The sequence below is a fragment of the Vidua macroura genome, chromosome 1 (genome assembly GCF_024509145.1).
Source record: "Vidua macroura isolate BioBank_ID:100142 chromosome 1, ASM2450914v1, whole genome shotgun sequence".
NCBI classification, from domain to species: domain Eukaryota; kingdom Metazoa; phylum Chordata; class Aves; order Passeriformes; family Viduidae; genus Vidua; species Vidua macroura.
In genome coordinates, this window is record NC_071571.1 from 117,040,638 (window position 1) to 117,057,929 (window position 17,292).

Sequence of the window (17,292 nt, forward strand, 5' to 3'; positions counted from 1 at the left end):
TTTTTTTTCCCCCTGTTGTACTTTGCAGTAAATATATCCCTTGTAGTGGTGCTTTGGCTACTCCTAAATTTGCTAAGTTAACTATAAGCCTCGCATAGCTGACTCTTCATCTATGTCTTTTTGTCAACAGCTCTGGCAAATTCCCCAGCCAATGCAACCTGGCCTATCTCCATGAAAGTCAATGGACACCAGCTGAGAATTTGGCTCTCTCGGCAGCTTTGACTGCCTGTGCAAATTCATCGACCCAGTGGAGATAATGAATTCAGTGATTTCGGTGGAATTTTTTTCTGGATTCTTTATCAGCAAGGTAGAGAACACACCAGAAATTCACCTTGGCTTTCACTTTTAGGGAAAGCATTTTGGAAGATTTAGGAGAGCCGTACAATTTTGCTGCTGTAGCTATCTGCAGAATTAAGCTATAGTAGAACAACTAAAGAATATGCATGTGTTTGAGCAAACATGGCTTTAGCTGGGTCCTTTGGCTGAATTAAAAATCTAAACATGGTCTTCAGACACCTGAACACAAAAAGGTGAAATTGTTATTATTGTTAGAAATATCTCATGGAGAATATAATGGAAACCTAGACAATATATTTTATGATGATGTCTCTTGCAATTCTACCCATAAGACAGATGAGGTCCAAATTGCTGATGAACTGGTGCTGCATTCAAGCCTGAGTATGTGGCAGCTATTTACAGTGTCTGTCTGTGCTACCAAATCAAATATTTTTTTCTTAAGGAGGCCAGCTGGCTGCCTCTGTAGTCAGACATTTGCTTTCACACTACAAATCTCTTGCTGACCAGAGCAGGGTGCATGCGAGCTGCCCTGAACACCCTAACTCACAGATGTGCCTGAGAAGAGTTTGGGGGGCTACTCGGTTGACCAGGGCCAAGACAATGCCAGGACTCTAAAAATGCAGCAATATTTACTGCACTTCAATGGTCAGCAACTCCTTAAATTGCTGGTATAATCAGAGCCTAAGGCTCCAATCCCACCAAAGATGAAGTTTGGGGAAGGCATGTATGGTCATCACCACTGAAGCCAGAGCAAGACCCTTCTCAAACATCCGTGGTTCTTTTCTGTCTGTGAACGTGTTTAAGTGCTCAAAAATCATATTCTTTGCTTAAAGACTATAAAAGCTTGAGTTGTCCATATGACTTGATTTTTTTCTTAAATCCTTTACTCCACAACATTAATTCCTAGTCTTTTTTAATGGGGTAAAATCACATACTTTTTATTTCTGTGTTGTTCTCATGAATGGACCTAATTACCAGAGTAAACAGGGTGTGGAAATCTTCTAGTTTCTTGGTAGAATATCACAGTCCTATGAAGCATTAGTTATCTTTCTGTTTGTTAACAGGACTTAAAACAAGTTTGAATGTGATTTTAAGCGGGCTAGTTATAAAAGGGCAATTATCTTATGCCCTTTAAAAAAATCTACAAAATTTTCACCTTTAAAATTACCACTTTATGTGTTCAGCTCTCTCCAAACACTTTAAAGTCAAATGTCCTCATTAGCCAGTTTAGTGGTGTATGGCTATTGGAAGACAGCTTTTGAAAAGGTGGTGTTATTCCCAGACCTTGACTTGATAGAGGTTGAAAAATACTGGCTCTGGTTCTAAAGAAACAAAATAGCTTCTGGGCTGGATCTTTGTAAGCATCGGAAAATTATACTGGATACTTGTAAAGAAGGATCTCTGAAAGCCTTTCATTTTTAACCTTTTCTGTTTTTCTGGGGGGGGGGGGGGGGTTGGTGGTTTTGTTTTTGTGTTTTTTTTTTTTCTGGTTGGTTGGTTGTTTGCTTGTTTGGGTTTTGTTGGTTTTTTTTAAGCTACACATGCAGGTTCTTTCAGGAGCAGGGACATTCAGTCCTACAGAGGCTTGCGAGTTTTTTTTTCCGTTATTTACTTGGCTTCAGTATTTTTCCAAGTACCAAGATACTTTCAGTTTTTTAAAAATGAGAAAAAAACTAATGTTGTCAGCATCAATAAATCAACAACCAGGAAGAGTCACTTCCTATCAGGGTTTCAGAAGTGCTTCGTGATTTTCCGATCTCCTGTCTGTACTAATCATCTCTGATGTTTCACATATGCATGGTATATGATGCCAGGTTTTAAAACATAGCTGAGGAAGGAAATAAGGAAGGAAGAAGGAAAGGAAAAAAGGCAAGAAGAAAGAACAGGAGGAGGAAAAGAAAGGCAGGCAGGCAGGAAGGCTGAATTATCTGTTTATAACTATATAACTTCCTATTATATGTGGTAGAGGACAGGATCCCTCAGAAGTCAGTTATAGCCAGACACAGCCTAGGAGCTGAGAGACAGACATATAAGCAAAAAAAAAAAAAAGAGGAACCCCCCCCTGGCCCTTATTTGCTGCATATAAGTGTATATGAGTGTGTATTTTCATAAATATATAGAATAGTCACACAGAAGTCAATGTTCCAATATTTTTACTTGTATTCAGATCAATATGTAAATGAAAAATGAACAAACCTAATATATCCTTCTGGCTTAAAGCTGTGGATGCTAGAAAGCTGCCACAAATACTGCTGCCATCTGCAATGCAGTTGCTGAAAAGTGCTGTCATTTCAATAGGAGAAACTGATATCATGCCAAGTTTTCCTAGATGTTCATAAAAGCACTTGACATTAATTTTCATTGCACTAGTTAATTTAAGATATAGATATTATTAATGGTACTGATGGTTGGTTGATTGGCTGGTTGATATTTTTGTTTACAATCTTAAATGGTTTTCTAAACAGGTTTCCAGTTTGGCATTTATGTATTAATTTTGAGTGTGGTGGGGATATGGCAATGTAGCAACAATATTCATTTTATCTTTTCCTTGCAGTCCGCATTGCTTTAATGAAGTATTCACAGTCTAGTTGCTCTTTCTTTTCCAACTTACTTTGATTTTTATTTCAGAAAATTTATGGATGTGTTACTTGTGATGTTTGTTTTTCTTGGTGAATAGGAAGATAACATATTGCCAGCTTTTTAAAGGTGAGTTCTAACTCTGCAGCTTTTAGAGAAAACTTGAGAATAAAGAGCAGAAGACTTGAAAACATGGAAGGCAAAACCCATTATTCTCTTTATGAGTAATTAAATTTCATTACTTCATGTGGGAAAAGGGGTCTGTTACCATTTCTCAGATGCTGGAAGTTGCTAATGATCCCCTTGTTCCACAACTTCATCTGTTGGTGCTGTTATTAAAAATGGTCATCAATACCTATAAAATTTCTTTGGGGATATATGCTGACTTGTATAATCTTCAGTAGGAGTCCAGAAACACACACAGGACTCCCTGAGGATGAGGCTTCTATTAGAAAGTCACCAAGCTTCCCTTTGCTTTGTCCATACACAGTCACTCAGCTAAACCACGGAAGAGTTAGGAGCACTGAGGAGTGACCAGATGGAAGACCCCTCTGAAACCAGAGAATGATGTTGAAGGAAGGAACAGCCAGTGTTCCTTCCTTCACTTGGACAGAGCTGAAGCACGTGCCCCAGGACCTGGGAAATGCTTCTGAGAGTGACTCTTGGAAAATTTTTCTGAATCACCAGCTTGTCTGTACTGCATCACCTCCTGGAGGATGTTTGATGGTTATTGTCCAGACTCAGGCCCATGTAGTAAAAGCCATCTTGCTTTCTGCACATTCTTAACAAATGTACATCAAGTTTATAGAGTATTAAAGTCACCATTGACCTTAGGATACTTTCTGAGAAATTTATGCCTTGATGCCATGAACTGCTCTATAAGAAATATACACAAAATTGTCTTCAGGTACGGTAAATTGGTTCACAGGGCCAAGTCAGTTCCACTTCCACCAGTCCTTAAGTAGTAATTTTAAAACTGTTCAGACTGTTTAGCAAACTGTAATTCATTTGTTCATTTTTTCAGTAGAGAAAAACCTGGAGAAAGAGAGAGACGTGTTTCAATTAATATATACACTAGTGCCCCAAAAGGTTTCTTTCATAGGGGTGTTGCTTGGAGTGCTGAATACCAGGAGCTAATCCACTCAGGTCACACCAAAATAAAACTGACAGGAGAAAGAATTGAGGCAATATATGAAGATGTAGAAATGACTTCTATTAGCATTTTTAATGGTGCCCTGTGACTGCCAAAGAGGTAGTATAGAAAAGTGGTTTTAATATAATGCAGAAGGTTGTAAGTGTTCAAAAAAATCAGTTGGGATTTTGCCACTGGCCTCCATGGGAGAGGGATCAAGGCCTCAGAGAGCTACTTTGTTGGCTTTTAACTTTTAACAGGCAAGACAAATTTATTATTCACATGCATTACAACACCAATTTTGAAACATGAAGGAACAGCGTAAGAGAGGAAGTACTTGGTTTCTGTGGGACAGAGTGAGAAGTGTTATACAGATAATTGTAGAAATGAGCTGAGTACACTACACACTTTGAGCGTATGACATGACTGAAACATATAGCTGTTGTAGTATGTCATAATTTTTCACTTCTTAAAAGAAGTGTTGAACCTGATGAGGAACAGCTTGCTTTGGGTCCCACTGATTTAATTTGTACATACTGTAATTTACTAGGCTGCAGTAAAAGCAGTCATTTTGTGAGGCTATCATAAGCTCATTAGAAGCGTACTGAGAAAGCTTAACGGCTTACAACCCACAGCTTCATGCATCCATTTTACAGAGATCCCTTCCCAACAGAGCCTGACGCATGATGTTCTCTGCTGCTGGCAGTACAGTAGTTTTCACACACACTCCAGAAAATTAGAGGTATTTGTGAATAACAAGATTAAAGACAGAGCCAACATTTCAGAAGCACTTGGAGTGCTGCTGGGACAGGCAAAATCTTGTGTATTGTTAACCATGGTGAGGCTGGTTAGCTGTTAAGTACTGTATAGTGTAACTAATCAAAAGCCCTAGCATCTCAGACAATGGAACAGAAATAATTACTCTCCCAGAGCTACTATTGTTTCATGTTCAGCCTTCTCTGGACTAATAAAGGGTTTAATTTAAATTGTGTTAAGAAAATGCCAGTATTAAAAAGAACTACAGCATTCAATTGCTCTGAACACAGCATCAGGTAAACTACATAATGGATTTAGACATAATGGCCCAATGGAGAGTGAAGTACAAACAAACTCCTTTTCCATCTCCTTCTCCATTTGCTGTCTTTATTAACCTCCAATGCTTTAGGATACAAAATAATAAGGGCACTTTGCCAAAAAGAGAAGGAAAAAAAAAAAAAAAGAATTTCAAATAAGGAAAAAGGAGAGAGAAAATGAAATGCATAGAGTTCTGCATCCAATTAACTGAGCTTAGAGACGGGTAGGTTTTTAGCATCAAGTGGACGGATGCAATAAGCTAGTGCCTCAGCTGGTAATATAGAAATCAGGATATCTCTGTTCATATGAATGTCTGATTTGACACCATCTAACATTAAGATTCATATTTAGAAACTTTTGTCTGTCATTCTCTTCCTGAAAGGAAGAGCTTGCTACTCCTGTAGGATGCACTGGTGGCTGGTGTCCAGGAAAGCACTTTAAACACATGCATGCTCTCACAGTTGTCAGTAGGCCTCATCTTCCTGTGTAAACCAGCATGTGTTACTGGATTTGACCTACAATTCTTACTGCTCAGCAGGTTTGAACATGTGGCTGCATCCATTACAGATTGTTGCTGTGTGAGCTCTCTCTATTGAGAATAAATTAATAAATTGCCAGTTCTCTCACTTTGTCTTGTTCGCATTCTTTAGAAAAGCAAAAATATCATTACAGGAGTACAGCATTAACATTACAATATTTTTTTTTTCAGAAATATATTTCCTTCAGTCTTTTTACAATATTTTCTAACCATGATGATGTTTCTTAATTGCATAACTGAGGGTTAAATGGCACGTTAATTCTTCTGAGCAGCTGACTGAAAATTCAAGAGTATTGGGCAAAGAGCAAGGACCTGGAGACAAAGGCTGACCCATGGCAGTAACAGAGTTGAACAAGTCAAGTAAACCAGTACTTGCATGCTGGAGAGCTGAAATTAAAATGCATGTGGGCATATTGATGCCAGTTTCAAGTTTGCTTGGATGTAAGTTTACAGGTTTATCTTCATTAGAGCTGAGCTGGTAGGTGATCAACACCCACAAAATCTGTTACCCTTCCTTTATCAGAATTTGGAAGATGTCTCTACATTTCTGATCTTATTCTACAAAGACTGCCTCCAAAATACAGTGCTTCTGGGAACTGCTAGACTAGAAAATGCTGACTGCTTGCACTATAGTTAGTTTTGTTATAACCATTACTTTTCAGATGAGATTAATATTATTCAGTTGCAAATGGAAAAAAAAGTTTGGTACAGCATTTTTATTGTAGCTCTAAATGTATGCTCTGGTTATAGTAAAAAAAATCACATTCAGCATAAACCGCTTATTATTAATTTATTCCTTGTCCACTGCATTCAAAATGTCTTTGTGTTATTAAGTTCAAACTATTTGTGATTTGAATTCAAAGACTAGTCTAACCTTTGAGGTCAGCAGAAGTAATATATAATTTCCTAATCAGAACCTGTTGCATGCTTCTATATATAATGTGAATGTCTTTTTCACAAAAAAATAAAACAAAAAGTGGCTGAGGTTTTCTGAGGTTGATATTTTTTGTTTTTGAGCCAGACACTTCTTTATCAGATTGCCCAAGGAATAACTACCTTAAACAACTTTTTTTTTTTTTTTTTTCCTGAAATATGCCAGAGTTTAGAGCTTCATAGAGAAGCTTGTTCAGCAGGGGCCTTTGATCTGGAGAGTTCCAGAGACAATATGGGATAAACAGAAGATCTAGTCCTAAAATCTGAGATTCTTAAAACTGATTAACTTCTCTGTTGGTTGTTCTATTTCACTTCTCTATGGGACACTCAATTAAATGAAAAAGTATGTTTATGTCTGTGTGCCTAGGGGTTGTTTTTTTTTTTTAAATAAATAAGGGAAATCCAGTTAAACTCAATTTAAGTATTTACATACAGATTTTTCACCAGTGAAATAAAGGGCATTTTACCTTTATGTATTCTTCATTTTAGGATGTATTTGACCATTCTTTGACCCAAGACAATCCTTGACTGGTCTTTATGCATGTAGTTATTTGGCACATTGTGCGTGGCATATTCGAACAACTATTTCACACAAAAACATGAATTACAGACACATAAAATTTTTGTGAACTGGGCTGTAAAATTTCTGATGCAGTAGTCTCTATCTAACTTGACAGCTGGTATCTGAGCCGAAAATAGTGTCTTTTTCCTCAAATGCTATAGTCATCCTGTTACTTTGCACTGCATAGATATGAACACACATATGGATAAGAAATAATCTGGAAAAAAATCTTCTAGAACAACGGTAATTATGTGCCACTTTGGCATAAGCACATCCTGAGTCCATGATGGTCTCCTGGAAAATGTGTTTCCAGTGCTGTGTGTGCTTAGCAAACCTGTAGATCAGAAACAAACAGCCAAACCTTGCAACATTTATTCTTTAAAAGGCAAGTCTTCTGTGAATTGTATTCCTAAATATAAGCCTGAGAATTGAACCTCAATTTTGCATGTGGAGGAACAATGGATATAGTAGATGTTCTGCAGCACTCCAGAGGGGATGAGATGGAATAAAAGTCTGAGGAACAAATGTTCTTGACAGACAATGTCAGAGCTGGGAGCTCTGGTATGCAGTGTCTGCTTTCTCTGCCTAGATAACAGACCTGATGTGATTTTCATTTGCATTCCTGTGTCAGCCCAAGCTTTTGCTGACATGTTTTGGGTCTGTGCCTGGGTATAGAGGCTCAATTTTCACAGAATCATAAAACACGCTGCGTTGGGACCCATCAGGATCATCAAGTCCAACTCCTGGCCCTGCACAGGACACCCCAAGAGTCACACCAGGAGCCTAAGAGCATTGTCCAAAATGTTCATGAACTCTGTAAGGTTTGGTACTGTGGCCACTTCCCTGAGAAGTCTGTTCTAGTGCCCAAACACCCTCTGAGTGAAGAGTCTTGTCCTGATAAATGACTTAAATCTCACCTGACTCAGCTTTATGTCATTTTCTCCAGTTCTGTCACTGGTCACAAGAGTGAAGACATCAGTACCTTCCTCTCTGCTTCCCCTCATGAGGATGTTGAAGACCACAACCCCTTAGACTCCTCTTCTCCACACTGAACGAATCTTAGCCAGTCTTCATAAGATTTGCCTTTCAGATGCTTCACCATTCTTGTGGCCCTCCTTTGGACATTCTCTAACAGCTTAATGTCTTTTTAATATTGTAGTGCCCAAATATGCTCATAGAACTCAAGGTGAGTGCACAGCAGAGCAGGAAAATCCCCTCCCTTGCCTGACTGGTGATCAGTCACTTGCTGTGACTGATTCCCCCCAGGACACATTTGGCCCCTCCTGATTGCCAGGGCACTGCTGACTCATACTTATCTTGCCATCAACCAGGATGCCATGGGAGTCGCCAACCCCTGTCAAAGAGCAGATCTAGAATGGAGACTGCATGGTAGTTTGTAACATCTTCCTGAAGAGAGATGTCTTCCCTGGGCAGTGTTTTCCTGTAAGAGATCACAGACACTCCATCTTTTTGAATTACAGTGGTAGGATGGAGAGCCAATGACAGGCTGAATTAGCGCAGCGCTCACCAGCAGTTTGTATAGTCTGGGACGTTGTCAGAGAGACCACTGGTCCAGTGTAGGATGCTGGCTGTGGTTGCACTGAAGTGACAAAGTAATGGGTGATTTTCTTAGATCTCTCTCTTACAGCTGACTGCAGCAAGATGGAGACCAGCCTCAAAGGGAATTTGATTTGGATCATCATAATTACTAATGTTGTTGTGCTGTCAGGGTACCCTTCATGTAAATCATGGGAAGCAAACTGATTATTACATTTTTCAATTTATTCCCAGAAGTTTTTCTCCATAATTACACAAAAGATGACTGCTGAATACAAGGGAATGGGCGACATTATTTCTAGTGTGTTTTGGATTACAAAATGTCTGTTTGAATTATGCTGAAGGAATGTATGTGTTTTTTGCTGTAAGGAGTTGACTAAAGAATGTTCTTGGGGATAAGAAGAGTATGGGATTTTATAGATCAAGAAAACAATTGTAAGAAAAGCCTCTACAGTAAAGGTGGGAGAGGAGGAGAAGAATAAAAATAGCTTTCTGGGTCATAAATATTCTTCATTATCACCTATGCAGTGTACCCCACGACCTTCTTTCTTCCTTCTCTCCCTTTGCTAGAAAAATAACTTATTACAGTTTGTTTTTTTTTTTTTTTTTCAATTTAAGGATTGAGGGATTAGGGCCATGCAGCCCTATATTTGCTCATTCCCTTGTTTTCCTACCAGCACGCCTCCCTGTAAGGCAAATCCCCCCTAACAAACCCTTCTGTGAAGCTTTGTCAGTGACTGCCAGCCTAAGAAAGAAGATGATGAAAATCTCCATCCCAATAATATGTGCAAAGAAGCAAACAAAGCCACCAAAGGCTGTTTTGAGATTGAACTCTTGGAGTTACTTTATGTAAAATTTTTTGTTTAGTGTATTTGGAAATGAATGTCCCAGTTCTTCAGGGTATGAACCATATTTTCTTTGTGCTATTTCTAAAGTAAGCTGTATAAAATATATTCCCTTTCTGCGGAAGTTGGAAAATAATGTGATAACTACCTGTATCCATCTACATCTATCTCTCTGCCTGAAAGCCCAATAAATGTAACTGTTATCATACCTACCTCCTTGTTACAAATAAACTCTGACACTGAAAAATATCACTGCCTCCTCTCACAGAGCATCCTCAGCCTGTCTTCTAATCTGCAGATTTCTAGGACAAGGAATTTTCTGATCCTGTGAAAATTCATGAAGGCAAATGTTTTTCTAAGCTCATAAGGGATTAAAAAAAAAAAAAAAAAGAAGAAGAAAAAAAAGAAGAATATTCAATATTTCTGGGGAATCACAACAAAAGAAACCCCACCCTATTGCTTCATATGAGTGAAAGTGTTTTCCTGATTACTTTAAAAAAATCGTTTGGATTTATATATTTTTTTCTTTCTCCTATGAGTTTTCTAAAGTGACAGTTTAAGCTTGCTATTTAACAAGAAAAAAATCTTTATAAATAATTCAGATGGGATATTTTGACAATTTCAAACATTCCCTGTTCTTTTTACCAAGTAGAAAATTGGCTACTGACAACTTTCTCAGGAGATACTACTTTTAAGAAAACAACACTTCTCATGTTGCAAAAATGCTGAAGGATTCTACTCTGTCACGCAGGTCCTCCCAGCCTTAAGGCCACCCGTTCTCCTTGCAAAATATATCCATTATATCTCACTTCTGCTTTCCATGGAGCAATCTAAGAGGAAGGTGACTCAGTGGATTAGGGAAAGACTGTGGATGTACACCTGGACTTTAGTAAACCTTTGACACTGTCTCTCACAGCATTCTTCTGGACAGACAGGCTGCCCATGAGTCAGACAGGGTGCACTGTTCACTGGATGAAAAATTGAGTGGATGTCCCGGCCCAGGGAGTGGTGGTGAATGGAGCCAGATCCAGCTGTCACAAGTGGTGTCCCCCAGGGCTCAGACTGGGGCCTGTTTAACATCTTTATTGATGATTTAGAAAAGGGAATTGAGGGCACCCTCAGTGAAGTAGTGGACATACCGAGTTGGGTTGGGAGCGTTGATCTGCTGGAAGGCAGGAAGGCTCTGCAGAGGGATCTGGACAGGCTGGATCGATGAGCCAAGGCCAATGTATGAGACCCAGCAAGGCAACAAGTGCCAGGCCCTGAACTTGGGTCACAACAACCTGAGGCAGAACTACAGGCTGGGGGAAGGAAGTGTTTAGGAAGTGTTTGTTCCTTTGTTTGGTTCTGTCATCTGCCGGCAGAATTAGGTTGAACAGTTCTGCCGATGGCTTGTACGCGCCCATCTGCTGATGCCCTCAAACAGGTTTTGTCAAACTTTGTGTTTTGTCAGACACAGTGGCTCAGGAAAGCTACTCTACCTCTTTATCAGTCTCCTTGCATGCTTGTTTATCTGCTCAAAACAGCCAAGAGCTAGGTTCACAGAGGTCTCAGAAAAGACCAGGACCACCTGACTTGTCCAGGTGTTTCATATCCCCATTCAGACACTATGCAAAGAGAAATCCGCTTGAAAGTACCTATTTCTAGTCTAGCTCTCAGGTCATTATATTCTGTCTCTGGATTGTTCTACAAAAAGTACCTTTACAAGCATTTTAAAAATGTCCATTAAAAAAAGAATTCTCAGAATTTTCTCAGAATTGCTGAATTTTCAGCTGTGTTTTGGGCATGATTGTGGCTCTTAGATCTTGAAAAGGGATGTGCTTGGAGTAAAACTTAAGTCAACCGACAAAAATCCAGGCAAGGTGCTAAGCCAGTAAAAGTATTTTCTCTGCTATCTGTGTACTCATCTGTTTGCAGTCTCCTCTTACTCAGGACACTGTCTCCATGAGACAATTAGTTGAACAGAACATTGATAATTAAATTGCTCATTGAATCTATCCTGGATTTTAATTAGTTTTTTAAGTTTAGCATTAAAATCCTATTTTTAACAAAACTAGATGCAAAGAAACACTGTGAAATATCCAGAGATTTATTTTAGCATAAATAGGCATGTATGCTATCATTACCAGCTTTTCAGAAATTTCCAACTGAATTAAAATAATGAATAGTTGTTTAATATGCTTGCTTTGATTAAGTGTCTGGTTTATGAGGCTTCACACAGAAGCAGACTTTATAACACTGTTAACAGCAAATGCTGATGGAGCCCTTGTCCATTAATGCAGCAAGCAGACCTTCAGGTTTGTTGTGTACCTAGTGACTTCTAGGAAAATCATTAAAAAGTCATAAGATCTTAAAAAAAGAACCATATACTGTATGAATCAGGACATAGTTCTTGAGGTCTAAGACGTATTTTTCTTATCTTGAAAAATTGTGTTGCTGTAACAATTTGCTCTTTATTCGTTCATCTATATTAAAGGACTACCTAAATTATGGGTACTGCTTTAATAGACCTAGCCAATAAAATACAGTCCTTGCCACAAAGTCTGCAATTTCAATAAACCACATACAAGGGAAAGGAAAATTACAGTTAAAAAATGGCATTGTCATTTTTTTTTTTGTCAAGGAACTGAGACATAGCCATCACTCGAGAAAAGTATTTACATTCAGGCATAAAATAGTGCCTACTTGAATAATTCTTGAGACTTTTAATTTGTCTGCATAGGGTAATAGACCTGCAAAAAACTAGATTGTACTGGACTTGGAATTCTGAGAATTATAAACATTTCTCAGTTAATGCAGCATTACAACAGAGCATTGCTTATGACTGAATCTCTTTATGCAGCCCTCATCCTGACGCTGAGCAACTTTCCAGAAATTGACTTTGCAAATGTAATGTTCTTTTAATAAGCTTCTCATATGTAATCTAATACCAAAATAAAATTTTAAAAAATCGTTAATGCTGGCAATACAGTCTTTATAATTGGTTAACTTGTCCTTCATTTACTTAACAAGGCATTTACTTGTTTATATTAAAAAGCTGCATCATGGCAGAAGACAGAAATCTGAACCCCAAGCAAAATGAAGAGCTTTCCCTCACTGGCCTCACAGGATTCCCACAACAAAATCTGAGATTCAAGAAAGATATGAAAGTATCAAAATCAGAGATATGTCTGACTTTGAAAGATCTCATCTCTGCTAAATAAAACAAAACAAAAACCAAAACCAAAACAAACAAACAAACAAACAAAAACCACAAAAAAAAAAAGCAGAGGAGGGAGGAGAGAAGTCTTATATTTAAAAAATTATTCCCTAGAAGTTTCATAAAACAAGAAACTTTGATTGTTAATGTGTTTTCAAACTCATTTAGAGATGCAAATAGATGGATTTTTTTTTTGCTTAAAACTTTTCTAGATGTGCATACCCCTACCCGTTGGATCTTATTTAGTGCTGTTTAAAAAACAGTTATGGTTTTGTCAGACTGGATTTTACTGACTTCAGTACTCCTCCCAGGATCTGAGAATTTTCTTGCTGTAAATGGATTAACTGATAATATTTAGAAAAAATCTACAAAGTAGAATTCCAGACACTGTTTTTTTGTATAGGATTTTATGATCTTAGCTTTGCAAAAAATAAAAAAGCAACAAACAAATAAAATAAAAACGAAACAACATAAAAAAGACAACACTGAGTGGTTTTCATCTCCTTCTGTCTTGGTGGTGAGTGACTTAGAAAAGATGAACATCGTAATAAATGACTTGGAAAAGCAGTGAAAGGTCCTCCTTGAACCCATGGATAGAATTGGGCTAACTGGCACAATCTGAGTGATTAAAATAAAATAAAATAAAATAAAATAAAATAAAATAAAAGTAAGACCACACAAAATGAAGTTCCTCTTTCTTGTTGCTTACTTTTGAATATGCTGGTTTATAACTTCTTATAATGTCTTATGTTGGCAAACTAGATTGTAAGGGCATGTAGAGATGTAGGCCATTGGGAGCAGGATAGTAGCATTTTACATGAAATCCTGAATGCTGCGAAATATTCTTATGGAAGCTGCAATATTTGGACTACATGACCTTTAAATGTCTTCCAACCCAAAGTATTCTATGATTCTATGTTATTTTTGACGTGAAGCTTCTCCATGCTTCCTCCGACTTAGTATCTCATAAACAGCTTCCCTCTTCCTTGCCTGAGTGGGATAGTGTCTCACAAACTCTGAGTTATGCTTTTCCACAATAACTTTTCACCTCCCACAGGTTATTTTTATTTTATTGTGAAAGAAAAATGTTTCTTAGTATGAATTTTCTTTGAAAGGGGAGTTTATCTCCAAGATCTAGATTGGCAGAAGCATTTAAAGAATCATATATTTCTTGTCAAGCTAAATTTTCTTTTCTTTAAAGTGTATTCTTCTTGTGCCCCTGTTCTTCCTCATATTTTAATATATAAATAACATCCCATTATAATTCTTTTAATCCAATTCTTCTGTTTACCTCCTGCTGCATGTAGAAATCTTAGAAAAAGCCTATAGAGTGGAATATGGTTTTATCTCTATATCATATTTAGTGCAATAAACAGTGGGAGTTGGGAAGAAATCAGCAACAAATAGATTTAAAAGAAAGAGAGAGTTAAACGTATCACTTAAATAAAACTTTTACTCTCCAGTGCTTTAATGAAGAGGCTCTTTAAGTGCATTATTTTAATTTATTGTGAGTAAATGGCTTTAAAGCTGAAGTCAGATGGTTCTGCTTTTGAGCAAATAGCATAGAAGTGTTTACAAAATCATTAGCAGTTTTGAAGATAGCTTATCCTTCTCCAGGATAAATAATTTAGGATAATTGTGGGGAAAGTCCTAAAACAGTTTAAGAAAGAGCTTATGCTTCTACAAAGTGCACATGACAGAGGAAGAGGTTGTGAGAAGAGAAAGAAGCCAAGGCCAGAATAAGGAGAGGCTTGGGTAAGGAGATTACGTGCAAAATGTTTGAATGTGGTAGTTTTTACAACATTTGCTGCTAATCGAAGCTCTTGTGACGAACATCCCCCTTTTAGCCTTACTCTTATTATCCAACTATTTGCTCCTTAGGCAGTGCTGGTATTTTAACTTCTCTGTATCTACAGGGTGTGCTGAACTTTAAGCTACAAAAAAATCTGGAAGCAAATTCATATCAAGGTGTTTCCTCAGTAACAGTGCTTATCCAGACTGCAGACATCTGGCAAAAAAACCCCAACCAGAAACAATCAGCCCAACCCAATCTCCTACATAAAGAAAGTTCTAGACCTTTAAAATGATGGTTTAAGTCTGAAGTGACCTGGGTCACTTCCTGGGTGTATCTAACTTGTTCCATTTTCCTAGTAGAAGCCTAAAGGTAGGAAAATGTTAATTTCAGTGTGTATAATTCAAGTGGATGAGAACAGATTTTTAAGTGTCTCAGAAGCAGAAGAAATGCTCAGAATCATTTTAGAAATGTTTTGTCTTCTAGAAATAGCCAGGGGCTGACAATTGTCACAGCAATTTGCATCCATGTAATTCAGAGGTTGCATGGCCAACTGATTACTATTACAATGTTTCTGAAGTGTGTTCTATGTTGTAAATTTTGCTATCAGAAAGGTTCACACCCATTTTCTTTTCTTTCTTCTCATCTGCTATTCCATTTGTCCTTTTCCTCAGTGTAACTGCTTGGAAGCTTTCTACAGAAACTGTAGAAGAAGTATTGAGGTGCTCACTCTTCCCCACAGAAACATCCAGCATGAGAATAGACGATGTCATAGACATCCCAGATTGCTGGGATTGAGCAAAGGATATATGATCACTGAAAATTGCTCCCTAGGTGCCCTTGACATACTTACATCCATGGTCTACTCACACACAGCACAAGTAATCTCCAAATATATGTATAGTAGCAACAGGAAAAACAGCCACTGAAATAAATTCAAATGTGACTCATGCCGTGCTACTAAAAGGCTGATTGCCCTGTCCTGTATGACATCCATTTTTTCTTTATTTGTTGTTTTATGTCATTTCAAAAGAAAGTAATTTAGACTTTGCAAAATGTACGTTGTCCTAGGTAACCTTTGGTAGTGAAAAACACATCAAATCATAACAAAGCTTTCATGCTACATAAAAGAGTTTAGAGATATATCATTTGCAAAATGAAAATGATATGTAATGGAAAATTTAAAATGTTCTTATAAAAATACACAGAAAGCAGTTTTATTAATTTGGGGTCTTTTAAAAGAACAGCTCAGCTAAATCTGTTTGCATTCAGAGGTTCTAACATTGAAAAAAAAAAAAGTGCATATTGCATAACTGATAGAGCTGATCAAGTATTCAGGGGTTTAGGGTCACAAAAGGGAACAGACTGCATTTAATCCCAATGCAAAAGACTTTCTGTGGGCTGTGCATTAAATGTATCTCCTTTTTTCTGATAGAAAGACAAAAAGAAAAAAAAAAAATCCAGAAACTTTAACAAGTAAAGACAAAGTGCCTGGAAAATATACTGGCAACTACAGCAGTATGCATGATCTTATAGAGGCTACCAGACAGAAAGCATGAAAAGTTTCTATGAGCTGGAAGAAGAAATTTGAGCTGGGATTCCTGAAAATTAAATACCACGGCCATTTAAATCCAAAGTAGAGTGAGAGGCAGACTAAGCTGCAATAGTTTCCTTGAGCTCTTTCTTACTGTTGCATAGCTTAATATCCTCCAGAATGTTATTCAGGATATATCCTCATGAGAGTGAGGGAAATAATAGTCAATTGGAAAAGTGGCAAGATAAAATGCATAAGACAGAAAATTGCTCTAAAATGTTCCTCAGAAAATGATTTTTAATATCAAAAGACATTTTCAATCTATATTTTAATTTGTTTTTCTTCTATATCTCAGCCAATTGGGATGAGGGTTTCAAGACTTGCACATCTGTTTTAAAAATTATCCAAATATTGTTTGGAGGAGAATTCTCTCAGGTGCAGAGGGTCATCACAAAGTTTTTCCATCATTCATGCTAACATCCACCCTTCATATGTTTTAGGTGGTGCAGGAAAAGACAGGCAGGAAGAAGAATTTCATTCAGGAAAATGATAGCAAAGCATCTACTAAGGCTTTGCAACATATTGGTTCCTTCTTGCTGAATGTGTTTGGCTTGTATATTTTTCCAAATAAATTATTATAGATGACATCAGCGATGCTTTGCTCAATAATGCTGAGCTCAATGCAACAGAGAATTTCACCTATAACATTTTAGCACTTCTATTCACACTTAGTTGGGATTTTTTTCCCTGCAATGTTCGTAATGAGATAGCACACAATGGCAACAATTAATTAATCTTTAAATTAAGGGACAATAAGTGGTTCCATATATCAGCATTTTATGGAACAAGAGGCATCAGATGTTATTAAAAGAAGGGACAGTGGACAGGTGGGAACATTAATTACAGGTGAAATTCTGTCTAAAAAGAAATTCCATTAAAAGCTCTTTAGCAACACTATCTTACTCGATTACTGCGACTCAGATTTTGTCACATACCCACCATAAGCAGATGTGTCCTGCATTTAGATAGAGCAAGGTATGGGCACACGGCCAGAAGATTAAAATGCCTCAAGGTGTATCAGCTGTCAGCATGGTGACCAAGTCCAAAGGATCACTTACTGCCCTGGACAAACAGCATCTCTCCTTCATGGTGTTATGTAGGTGGCTAGATGTTATTCTGCAAAACATCATCAGCATTTCTGACGGGCTCTCACAGGCAAGGATGGAGGCTTACACAGTGAGAGCAACTCAAA